The 12,314-nt window shown below is 42.3% G+C and overlaps 1 protein-coding gene across 1 annotated transcript in view; it reads right to left on the bottom strand.

Annotated features, from left to right (window-relative positions):
• The window catches only part of JAK1 (Janus kinase 1), a 126,461-nt gene extending 114,359 nt beyond the window's left edge, over positions 1 to 12,102 (bottom strand). Inside the window, exon 1 of the mRNA XM_037043351.1 lies at positions 11,853 to 12,102. The gene's annotated coding sequence lies outside the window, so the exon portion shown is untranslated. The remainder of the gene's footprint in view (positions 1 to 11,852) is intronic.
• Positions 12,103 to 12,314: the final 212 nt, after the last annotated feature.

Below are 12,314 nucleotides of genomic sequence, written 5' to 3'. Positions count from 1 at the left end.
TAACCTGAGAAAGATAAACAAGATTCCGAGCCAAGAAGGAACCTGTTTGACTGCTTTCCTTGCCTTCCAATAATCAGAGCAATATTATCATAAGTGTCTGGCTCCCAAATACCTTTAATCTCAATTCAGCCTAGCATAGCAGTATTGCATGGCAACATTCTTCTCTCAATGTTGCCTGACCCTCACTCCATTGATTTTTTTATTGAAATGCATCAGGCCAACAGAAAAGTATAAAGAACCATTGATTTTTTTAAAAAGCACTAAATAGCACAGGCCTGCGAACCAGACGATCGCGGTTCAATTCCCAGTCAGGGCACATGCCTGGGTTGCAGGCCAGTTCCCTGCAAGGCCAACGGGACACACAAAAGGCAACCATACACTGATGTTTCGCTCTCTCTCTCCTTCCCCTCTAAAGATAAATAAATAAAATATTTTAAAAAAAAGCACTACCCTTCACAGGGTTCGTATAATGTGCCAAACACAACGGTAGTGGTTCGAGATACAAAGGTCAGCCATAGATGAGGACAGATGGCTAAGCAAGTGAGTGTAATAACATGTATCCATTCCAGAATGTGCCTGACTCAGGTACGATACACACGCCTTTAAAGTAAATGCATGCAGGTAATGCATGAAAACAAATACCCTGGTAGTCTAGTTTACATACAGTTTTGCCTTTTTAAAACCTCATTTTCAGTTGGTTATTGAAATGTGAAGCACATTTTCCCCTAACACATAATGCTGTAAGTTTGGTTATGTTTCCAAACCAACACACAGAAGACCGATTTAACACATACAGTCCCTGAAACACTGTACATCTGCCCTGCTGAAAGAGCAGAAAACATTCTGCAGCCACAGAGAACCTCATGGGTGAGTGATCATGTCATCTCAAAAGCTGGAGCTTGAGAGGGAGCAGAATGCTGGTTATTAAGGGGTGCAGATGAAGTGGTGAGGGGGTGCCTGAAAGCTTTTAGGCAACTAATCTCAGGGATTTTGAGACCAAGGGCCAGGTAGGCCTGGTTTCGATCAAATCCGAGTTCCCCTGAATAAAAAGCTGGGTGACTTTAAACATGTTATTCAACCATCCATACTCTCATTTTACTGAGCTGAATGCCTGGCACAGAGACAGCATTCAATAAACAATAAAGCATTTTATTTTTTTCATTGCTTGACACTATATGGTTTTCATCTTCCTTGGTATAAATGCACCCTTAACACACAGTTGTGTTTATCAGTCATTATTAGAAAATATTCAGTTTCTACACTTAAAAAAAAACAGATTTTTTTAAGTGGCTGGACAAAAATTTACAAGGAATGTAACTGATGAGAATGCATTAGACATGAGAAAAAGATATCCTGAATTAAAATGAAGTAACCAGGAAGGAACTGAGGAGAGAGGGGAAAGACAGGTATATGACGTACACAGAAGTCTCCTGGTGAGAGAAGATACGAGGGGGATTCCAGGGAATTTCCAGGTGACACGGGGCTGCCTATACACAGGGGAAAGGAAGACCCGAGGGATAAGGAGTACTAAGACTGATAAACCCTTGAAGGGTGTTGGCACACACAAACACACTCATTCAATCCTTACACCCCTATAAGGCAGGTGCTATTATTTTCTTCATTTTACAAATGAGGAAACTGAGGCACAAAGATGTTGGATAACTTGCCTAGGATCACTCAGCTAGGAAACGAAAGCATCTATAGGATAAACCATAGACTCTGGTTCCCGGTTTGGGAGTGTGAACCACTATCTTACACTGAGGCTTTTGGAGTAGTGGGAGCCCAGCCACTTGTACAAGGGTGTTTGCTTCATCAGAGAAGTTCATTACTTAAGTAACATGTATCTACAGAGTTCCCACTTGTAAGCACATAAACATGACATCATTATTTACAGAATCTCTGGCACTGCTCAATAGTTGGAGGGTAGATATGGAGAACCAATATTTATTCAATGCTGTTGAGTCCCAGGCACTGTCTGAAGCTATTCTGTGTGCTCTACCTTCACAAAGCAACTTTGTGATAGGTACTAAAAATCCATTTTATAGTTGAGAAAAATCGAGGATCAATTATGAGCCCAAAGTCACAGAGCTAGAAAGTGGCGAAGGACAGCCTCAGACCTACCTCTTCCTGGTTCCAAGTCCAAGCAGTTCACTTTTGTAACACATCTGGTACACTCATGCCCAAAGAGGTAAACATGGAGTGTGTTATATAATAATCAGTAGCATAAAGTAACAGTAATTCAAGTTTGACTTACTACATCAAAGATATTTCACACGAAAACACTAAACTCCCTTTAGGAAAGCTAAAAGAACCCAATTGCCCATTTCACCACCCACCCCATCAAAACTGCCTCCCTCCCAAAACCCTTTCAGAACCTCTTTATCACCTAGCTTCTAACAGTACCAAGTGCAATACAGGCTCTCCAAGAGCCTAAAACTGCTTCAGGAGCATTAGTTTGGAAAACAGGATAGGAAGAAACCCCATAGTTTCTCATTTTAAATGCCAATATCAGCAAAATGAAAAAAAGACAAGTGACAAGACAGTAGTTAGGTTGTTTTTTTTTTTTTAAGAATAGAAGGGTTTTTCAATTATACCTTAGTAAAGCTCGAAGGGTAAAAGAGTAAAAGGAGTTTTTGTTTTTGTTTTAATGCCAGAGACCTTGAGATCTGAATTCCATCTCTCCCATTTATTAGCTTTGTTTGCTTATCTAGAAAAGGATTCCATTAAGATGCATCTCTCGGGCTATTAAAAGATTAAATTAAGTATGAAATGCAAAGCACGTGTAACAGCTGACACAGTAAAAGCTCACTGATTTTGACTCTTGTCCTCTTTCTCACTCTCCTTTCCACTTGGGAAGGTATACTACACACCACACAAACCTGGGAGACATGCTCCACCCACACACGTTAACCAAAAGATTATAAGACATTTACAAAGAACTTTTCTCATTTCCCACCAGACCCACATCGTAATTCTCACATTGCCCCACAGCTTTTTCCCTGTTTCTTCCAAGATATTTATCTTTTACATATCATCTTGTTGTCATCCTTAAGTTGGGTAAACCAAGGGTCTAGCATTTATTTATTCACATTTCTGTCACCCCCAAAAAGTTGAAGCTGCCTATATAAATATAGAAGACACACAGGAGAACCACTCATCATGACAAGCAATCTGGTGAGAGACTGAGGCAGAGAGATTAGTGTAAGAAAAACAGGTAGCAACCTAAAACAAGCCAATAATTTGGCCCTGAGCTTTCCAACAAGGAAACATTATGAATTACAGAGCACTCTTTTATTTTTCTTATAAAATGTAATACAAATTCCTGAAGAAAATCAGCAATAAGTTTGCCTGAACTTATTTATCTAAGCCATTGACAGGACCAAAAATACCACCAGTCTTCCAAAATACTTGGTGATCTTTCACAAAACTGTACTACTTTATGTAAGAATCAAGGACTTAATTTGACCAAACTCCCTTCAGTAAAATGTTCCTACTTCAAACTTTACAAATAATACATAGCTACACAGGATTTAGCCTTTATTAAATAAACACCCACGTGCCCACTGTGAAAGGGGAAGGAATATAACAATGAAGGAGACAAAGCACTGTCTTCGAGGGCCTTGGGACTGCAGAGTGGAGGTAAGTCTACACAAGCACTGAAGCACAGGCAGAACACAACGCCCCAGGAAAGAGGACCACAGACCACCCACGTACTACAGTTTGCAAACCTCTTCTGGGGGTAGAGGGAGGAGTCAGGGACATTTAAAGGGGCCTTGAAAGTTACAGAATTTGGACAGGTGGAGAGCATGAAGCAAAAGTAACTGCATTTAAAAATAAAGGAGAATACAAAAATTATGAGAAATGTTTGAGGGTGAAATGCAAAACAGTAAATATGCAACCTATTCTGGCAGTGTAGGAGGAGAGAAAAGGAAGAATAAACTGAAAAGTTGACATCTTATCACAAGCAACCTTGAATACCACATAAGGTGGAGCTTGGACTGTTTTCTAGGCAATAAAGGCTTCCGAAGTCTGGCGGTCAGGAAATTCTATGACCTGAGTCAGGCTACAGACTGTTCAATGTCTGTGTGGATGGCCAACTGAAGAGAAAAGGCTGGAAGCAGGGAGACTAGAATGTAGGTTATGGCACTCACCCAGGCAAAAGAAAGCCATGTCAGAGGCAGGCGATGGTGAGAAGGCGAAGGTGTGATGTCGTGGGAGGGAGAACTGAGATGGCTGAGCCAGCTGCTGGGTGTGGGGTGGGGAAGGAGGAAAGGGAGAGATCAAGACGGTCTAAGGCACCAGTCAGCAAACTTGGGCCAAGCGCCAAATCTGGCCTGCCATCTGTTTTATACAGCCAAGAAGTCCTACAAATTTTTACCTTTTTAAACAGCTGGAAAACAATATTTTGTGATAACTGGAAATTAAGACTTCAGTGTCAATACAAAGTTTTATTGGAACACAGCCACACTCATTGGTTTACATACTGTCTATGTTTGCTTTCATTCTGCAACAGCAGAACTGCATAAAGGGAACAGGGCAGCATGACCCTCCGAGCAGAAAATATTTAGTTTTTCCCTTTACAGAGTTTTCTCACCACTGGTTTAAGGTTTCTGGAAGGTTTTTATTTTATTTTATTTTTATTTTAGAGAGAAAGGGAGCAAGGAATGGAAGGAGGGGAAGGGGGAGAGGAAAAGAGAGAGAGAAACATCAATTTGTTGTGCCACTTAATGATGCACTTATCAGTTGCTTCTTGTATGTACCCCCTCATCTTACTATTCGCCACCTCTGCTTTATAGCAAACTAAGACATTTCTCCTGGTACATAATATAATTGTACAATAACAAACAGCTGTATAACTGTTAAATTATTGTGTTTTCCACTAACAAAGAAGCTTCCTGAGGGTAGGAATAAACATAAAAACCTGAGAACATTTTTCTACCAGACGAGTGACCTAATTCCTAAATCTACATCAAGTGGGCTCACAACTGATGTTCGGGCCAGCCAGGCTTGCTCTGACTGCCCCCTCCTGCTTCTAACTCATCTGAGTGAACGGTAATTCTCAAAGACTAAAAAGATGGGGCTCTTTGGGAATACCACCATACATCAAATGATCTTCCCAATTCGATAACTGATATACACTGATTAGCAGACCTACCTTAAATTTTAGAAAATGGCTTTAAAAAAATAGATTTTAAATTTAGGCATTATGCATCTTACTTTTTTAAGTCTGTGTTTTGTAAGTTAGCCCTAAAATGGGTTTGCAGGTATACTTGGCAAAAAAAAATCCAGTGTACCTCTTTATAATATGAATCACATCTGTCTGCTTGGCTGTATGTTTAATAAGAACAAGATTTTTCACTGTAAAAAATATACATTTGGCAGATTGTCTTATGAGATTTTTTGTCTTTTCTTTCTATAACATAAAAGTTATTTTCAATTCTACTAACTGAAAAAACTACTATAAATTATAGCCTTGCTATAGTCTAAGCAAATTAACTGTGCAGGTAAGTTTGCAGATATAATTGTGCTTAACGGAGTAAACTCCTGTCAGTTCTAATACCCTTAAGCCCTTAGAAGCACCATTAAAAACAAGAGCTGCATTAACTACAAATTGTTCCTATCTATTTCTACTTTATATGTGCGAACTGGTCTGAGTTGCCTAACCTAACTAAAACTAATAAACCTAAGTTCTTTTCTAAATACCTACAGGGCAGCCTGTTCACCACGGGAGGATATGTTTATTGATTTTGGAGAGGGAGAGAGAAGGGGGTGAGAGGAGAGAGAGAGTAAAGTGGGGGGAGGGGGAAGAGACAGATAGGGACCTGGCAGGGTACGTGCCCTGACTGCGGATCAAACTCACAACTTTCTGTTGCAGAGACAACACTCAAACCAGCCAATTCACCTGGCCAGTGTGACAGCCTACTTTCTCTACAACTTTTTACTTTGGTACATCATGCTTTAGGAAAGCACAATATATTTATGGAAATAGAAACTGATAAATCAACATTTAGGGGAAAATGAATGTACATTTAAGAGTTCTTTTAAACTCTCATAATTCCTTTAGCAGCAAATGTGCCTCCCTCCCTGGCACATTATTTGATTTATATGATTTTTAATTTCCACACAACTTTGAAGACATCATTTTACAAACTGGTATGTCTGTGTCTCCCTGGCAATAGCCCACCACTTGCCAACAATCAGTGAGAGCAACACAGTAAAGTATAATACATTCCTACCAAATTATACACTTTGAATGGCATTTGAAGTTAAATTAAAGGCATCTTTGTTTCTCATCCTTCCTTAAAAATAGAGTAAAACCTAATTTATCTATGACTTTTGGTGCTGTCTACATAATAACTCTTCCAAACTTAAGAAACTATCTTCATTAAGTATCCAGACATTTTTATTTATCCATTTCTAATAGAGGTCTATAAAGCGACAGTGTATCAACTACTCTTTGTTTTGCATTTAGTAGGATGCATTCCTCTACAATCTTAAAAAAAGCATTCTTAATATAAATTGAGTTATCTTTTTTTGAAGGTTTTATTTTTAGAGAGAAGGGAAGGGAGAAAGGGAGAGAAACATGGATCAGCTGCCTCCTGAACACCCCGGACAGGGGACCTGGCCCCCAACTCAGGCATGTGCCCCTGCCCCCATTTTGTTTTTTATTTCAACAAACAGCATATTTACCTACACAAAGGGGGAGGGGAAGCTAACAAATTTTTAGCTCATGCTATGTGCCTAGCACCATTCAAAGTCTTTCGGTATAGTCATTCAATCCTCAAAATAATCTTAGATGTAGGTACCACCGCCACCTTCATTCTAAGAAAACAAGTATAACTTGCCCACATTCTCACAGCTGGGATCAAACCAAGCAGTTTGGCTCAAGTCTCCAAAAATGCAGAGTATGAAAAACCGGATAAAAATACAATAAATCAGTCTCTCTTCTATCTAGAGGTATCCGCTGACCTGATTTAATCTTCACTGCTGGGCTCAAGTTACTGTTGCCTTCTCTGCGAGCCACAGCTCCTCTCTACCTCTTCTTTCTGGGAAGAGTTAAAACACCTTTTGTGGAGCAAAGAGTCCTCACTGGTTTTCATTCTAAAAAACCTATTCTTTGAGCTTGTCCAATTGCAGTCCTGACAGCCCACCACTCTACCCACCACTTGCTCCAAACAGGGTTTAGCCCTCTTCAGGGGTCCCTGTGCTCATAATTCCACCCACACTTTCATTGCTACATACAGCAGAATTAATTCCATGTAAGTGGTCTCACCCATCTGCCAGGAATTTAGTAGGTACCCAAGAGACATTTATATATTTATATTTATTTATATATATATATATATATATATATATATGAAGAATGAGTTAATTTGTAAAAAAAGTGGGGGAGGGGGCTACTTGTTAGTCCTCAGCTTCCTCAGGCAATGAGTACCATAAAGGTTTCTAGAAAATATTCTATAAACATACCATAAAATTTACTCTTGAATGTGTATAATCTGCAACTAAGAAACTCTGAATGAGTCTATGGCCATACCACCCTAAACACGCCCGATCTCCTCTGATCTCGGAAGCCAAGCAGGGTCGGGCCTAGTTAGTACTTGGATGGGAAACTCCGAATGATGAGGCCCAAGGGTCTTCCATTAGACTGTAACCCCTATGAGAGCAAAGATTTTTGCCTTTTGTTCTCTCTGTTCACCCCCAGACTCACAGCAGAAGCTCAACATATATTTACTGAATGAATAAATGAACAAAGTGCTGTGTGATATTACTATTAAGTAAATTCAGTTACTACAGATTAAAAATATCTCAACAGAGACCAGCTCTGTCTTCTGGCTGGAGTAGACTCAAAGAAGTTTTCATTTTGCTTTCTAAAGCAGTTCTAATCTTGGGACCAGGCAATTTATTCACAGAGCACCAAGGAAAAAATTTGTGCCCACTGCCAGCTGTTAAGAATCACAGATTTTAAAACCTTAGAAGTAAATATGTCAGGGAAATGAACTTAATATTTTATGCCTTCTTGTTGCCTAAAAAAGCTGGTGTACTTCACAGGGAAGAATACTCACAGGAAGTAGTTTCCTGCCCCTGAAACCCAGTTATTTCAACATGGCAGCTGTTTAAAACCCCACATTACCATAGGGTTTTCAAGACAGGAAGCAACAGTGGCACACCTAGCTGAGCGCAGGGGAGCACAAGCAACGGAGAGGAAACAACATGCCGAATGAGGACAGGGTTTGGAGGTTAGCCCGCAAAGAATAAAAACAATGAGCCAATTCCTCTAATGTCTCTTATAACTGAATTTACCTGTACACGGTAATCATTAAAAAAGAGAACATGAAGGACATAGAAACAAAGAGCTGTCGGTGACCTTCAACTGCTCCCCTTTTCCTATTATTAACTTACTTCTCATCTTATTGACACAAAGAAATGGGTAAGAATTTGATTGTGCTTCAACGGGAAAGGGCGTCGATCGTGATGCCTTTTCTCACCTTTCTACTTTCCTATATTTTCTAATTTTTCTACAGTGAGTTTTCCCTCTTGTTATGAGAAAATAATCTTAAGTTTAAAGAATAGAGCTTTCTTTTAAAAATTTATGTTCTAATAAGAAAACTACATTAAAAAATCCTTTACCCCAAAAGATTAACAAAGAATTCAACACTACCAGCAACCATCTAATCTCCTCACTCGACAATATTGCCTTAACCTCTTTCTTCCTCAACCACCAGTACATCTAACAACTCATTTATAATTTTTTAATCATGTCTTCCTAATAGTTACAGTTTGTGTTGCACTCGCAGTGTCCACGCATTATTTACCTGATTCTCCCCAACAACTTTGTGCGATGGCCGTAGAAGGTATTTTTAGTTCCATTTTACAGATAAGTAAAATAGCCTGAAGTGAAACAAGCTGCCATGACAGAAGCCAGGGACTTCTTGTCCCCCACCCGGCATTCCAAAACAGGGTTTCTCCACCACAGCACTGCCGACATTTTGAGCCACATACTCCTTTTCGTAGGGGGCTGGCTCCATATATGCCCGGGTGTTTAGCAGCATCTTCTCCTCTGCCCACTTTATATAAACACTGCCTCCTCCCACCCCACCCCCAAGATATAACAACAACAAAAATGTCCCTAGAAACTACAGATATCTCCTTAGACACAAAAATTATACCCAGTTAAGAGACACTGAAAACTATCTGAAATGTTCCTTCTGGCATCTCTCTGACAAGGCTCCATACACAACTGAGCCACAGTAAATCAAACAGCATCAGCTGCTGCTTGCTCAGCAAGATTGGTCAATCAACCAATTCCCCATCCACTTAAAATAACTTTTTGAGTGTGGAAAGGAACAAGAAAATCTCCTTGTACAAATATTCACATCTTAGAGATGAATCTAAATGCATATTATCTCATTATAACATAATAAGGATATACATAATAAAGATATGTAAAATGAATGTGTGTGTTTAAGGGAAAAACTTATCAGAGGAATTATAAAACAGGTCTTAATCTTTGCTAATAAATCTATTAACACAATCATACTCTTCTGTTCCCTGTATAAAAGCGAACCTACACATAGTCTCAATACTTGCTTCAGCTAGGTTCCTATCCAAACGTGCTACTTAAAGCTATTCAGGAGAAACTGAGTGATAACGTTAGAACATTACTAGAATTTATAGTATGAACCACTAGTGTTTGTGAACACAGAATCTAAACTGGCCAACTTTACAATCCTACTTAGACATGCAGTTTAAGTTTCTTCATGCCATTTAATCTGAGCCTCTATTCCTGCAACAGCACTCCACCCTCAACTCATTTCATCAGCTTTTTAGCGCATGCCTGAATCGAAAAGGTTTTGCAACCTAATTCCCCTTAACACCTTAAATCTGTAAAAGGTAGACTCTAAAGGGTCAGAGAGATCGTTACAAGTACAGCATTAGGTAAACTGGTATTAATACCACCCAAATTAGGACTATAAATTGAAATGTAGTTATATTTTGGCAAATGTCTAAATTTTATCTATCTATATATAATAATATAGTCGCCCTCCATCGTCATTTCCCAATGGTAATAAGTAGTATATTGCGGGCCGCAGAAATTATTTAAACTGTCTCTATTTAATGTAGAGTGTCACACTGCAATCCTAGTATTAAAAAATATATTTTGCAGCCATTTATTGAAACTAAGATAGTGAAATTAGTTAATATATGCAGAATTAAGAAGAGGTTGTGAGTATTCCTATTCATAATGTTCACGAATTCTCAGGTGTGATCTATTTACGTCTTTAAATGCGATCTAGATCTATACATAGGAGACATTTTCTCAATATTACAAAGCATGCTGTACCCAAAATGTCTAGTCTCCATTAACCTTCACCACAAAGTACAAAAGAACACATTGATCCTTCAGTGTAAAACAAGTGAGGTCTTGTAAAGCATCAGAGTTACCAGAGGCAAAAGCGAGAACCAACACAAAATGGGGTTTTGGAAAAACAAAGGTACAATCAATATAAAATGCTCATTTTAAAATGTTTTTTCCACTGTGTGTATGCCCGTAACTCGAATCCTTTTAAAACATAGCCAACAATCAGACTCCATGGTCCCATCTAATTGTTTCTGCACTGTACTTATCACGTAAGTCTCCAAGATTGTTAACACTTTCCTTCTCCAAAAGGAGTAATGACAATTTTATACAGCTGTAAATGCCTGACGCTGAGAGAAATACCCCGACTCTAAAAAGAAAATGTTAGTAACGAGTATCCAACCAGGGGCAGAAGACAACTCACAGACATGTATTTAAGAGGAGCGACAGGGAGGACCGGGTCCTCTTGCCCAGGGACACACTAGAATTCAGAGAGAATATACATACAAAAAAAAAGTGCACAAACACCTGGTGATAGTCACACCTTTTATCTAGTCTTCCCAGAGGGATTCCTTGGTACTCCCCTCCCCCCCCCAAGGAACCCACCGACCTGGAGCCTTGGAGAGTGACTTGTAAGGGGTGTTTACTACTCCTGCGACGTTTCTGATCCTCGAGGATCGCGTGGTTGAGGTCTGCGGGGTTAGACAGGAGGCCAGAGACCAGCCCCAGTTTCAGTCAATCAGTCCTTGCACAGTAGGGCTCTCAACTCCCCAGGTGGCCCTCTCCCTCCCTCTCTGTTCCTCTTCCTTGGCCTCTAGCTATGGGTGCGTCGTCCGCCCTTCTCGCTGGCTGCCTGGGGCCTGGGTCTCAACAGAACCTAAAAGGGAAGGAGGCGTTTCCTAAGTCCACAGACACTTCCTACTGGCCGCACAAACACGACCCCAGACCCCAGAAACTTTCCTTCGCTGACAGGGCAAAGGAGGAAAACCGCGAAGACCCTAAGCCTCCGTCCTGATGCCAGAAAACACCTCCTCCCGACCCCCGGCAATTCTGCCCGAGAGCTGGCGGTCCCACTCTCTGTGCAACGACGAGGGACGTCAGACCTCAAGCCCGCGCCTGTGTCTCAGGGTGGTATAAACAGGATGTCAGAGCGTTCCAGGCTTGTTTATGAAAACTTGGTGCGCCTTCTGGGGGAAGGGGCAACGAGCCCGAACCTCTCCCCTCCCCGCCGTGGGCCCCCGCCCCGCGACCTCTCCGCGGCCAGCACGCCCCGCTCGGCTGGAAATCCCCCGCGCGCACCCGCACTCCCCCACTCGGCCCGCGCCCTCCGTCCGGCGCGGCGCTCGGGGGGAGGCCCGGAGTCCTGGACGCGCACGGACCGACAGCAGCCGCAGCGTCTCCACACAGCGCCAGGCTCCGCGCCCCTCGCCCGGTCGTCTGCGGCCGGCGGCTGACGGCTTCTTCTCATCCCCCCCCCCGCCGTGACACTCACCACTTCCGTGTGCGCTCCGGCCGGGGGGCTGCGGGTTCCTGCGCGAGTCCGGGTCGGACGGCCTGCTCGCTCAGCGGCCAGCCCCGCAGAGCCCCGGCGTGCGTGCGCCCGGGGCGGACGAAGGGGCACCGGGTGGGCGACCAGGATTGGGGCGCAGGGCCGCGCTCTCTGCGGCTTCTAGATACTCCGCGGCCGCCGCGGCCTGCGCTCCGCGACGCACCCGCCTCCCACCCCACGGCCTGCTCCTCCCCCTCGTGACGTGCTGAGTGGCAGCCCCGGAAAGGCGGGGGCGGGGACCGCGGTTGAAGCAGCGGCACCACAAAAGCGCCGGACCCAGAACAACCAGCCTTCCCACCCCGCCCCCATCCGGCATCGCTCACCCTCCGGGCCCCGACTCGCCGCTTTTTACCCGGTGTGTCTTCTAGAAACCCCAGTCTAGAGGAGGAGAGGTCAGCCAGCGAG

This window comes from Sturnira hondurensis, unplaced genomic scaffold (genome assembly GCF_014824575.4).
Source record: "Sturnira hondurensis isolate 20B ecotype Veracruz unplaced genomic scaffold, ASM1482457v3 Scaffold0000648, whole genome shotgun sequence".
Lineage (NCBI taxonomy): Eukaryota > Metazoa > Chordata > Mammalia > Chiroptera > Phyllostomidae > Sturnira > Sturnira hondurensis.
Note: the sequence above shows the minus strand (reverse complement) of the source record. Positions and strands in the feature narration are given on the sequence as shown.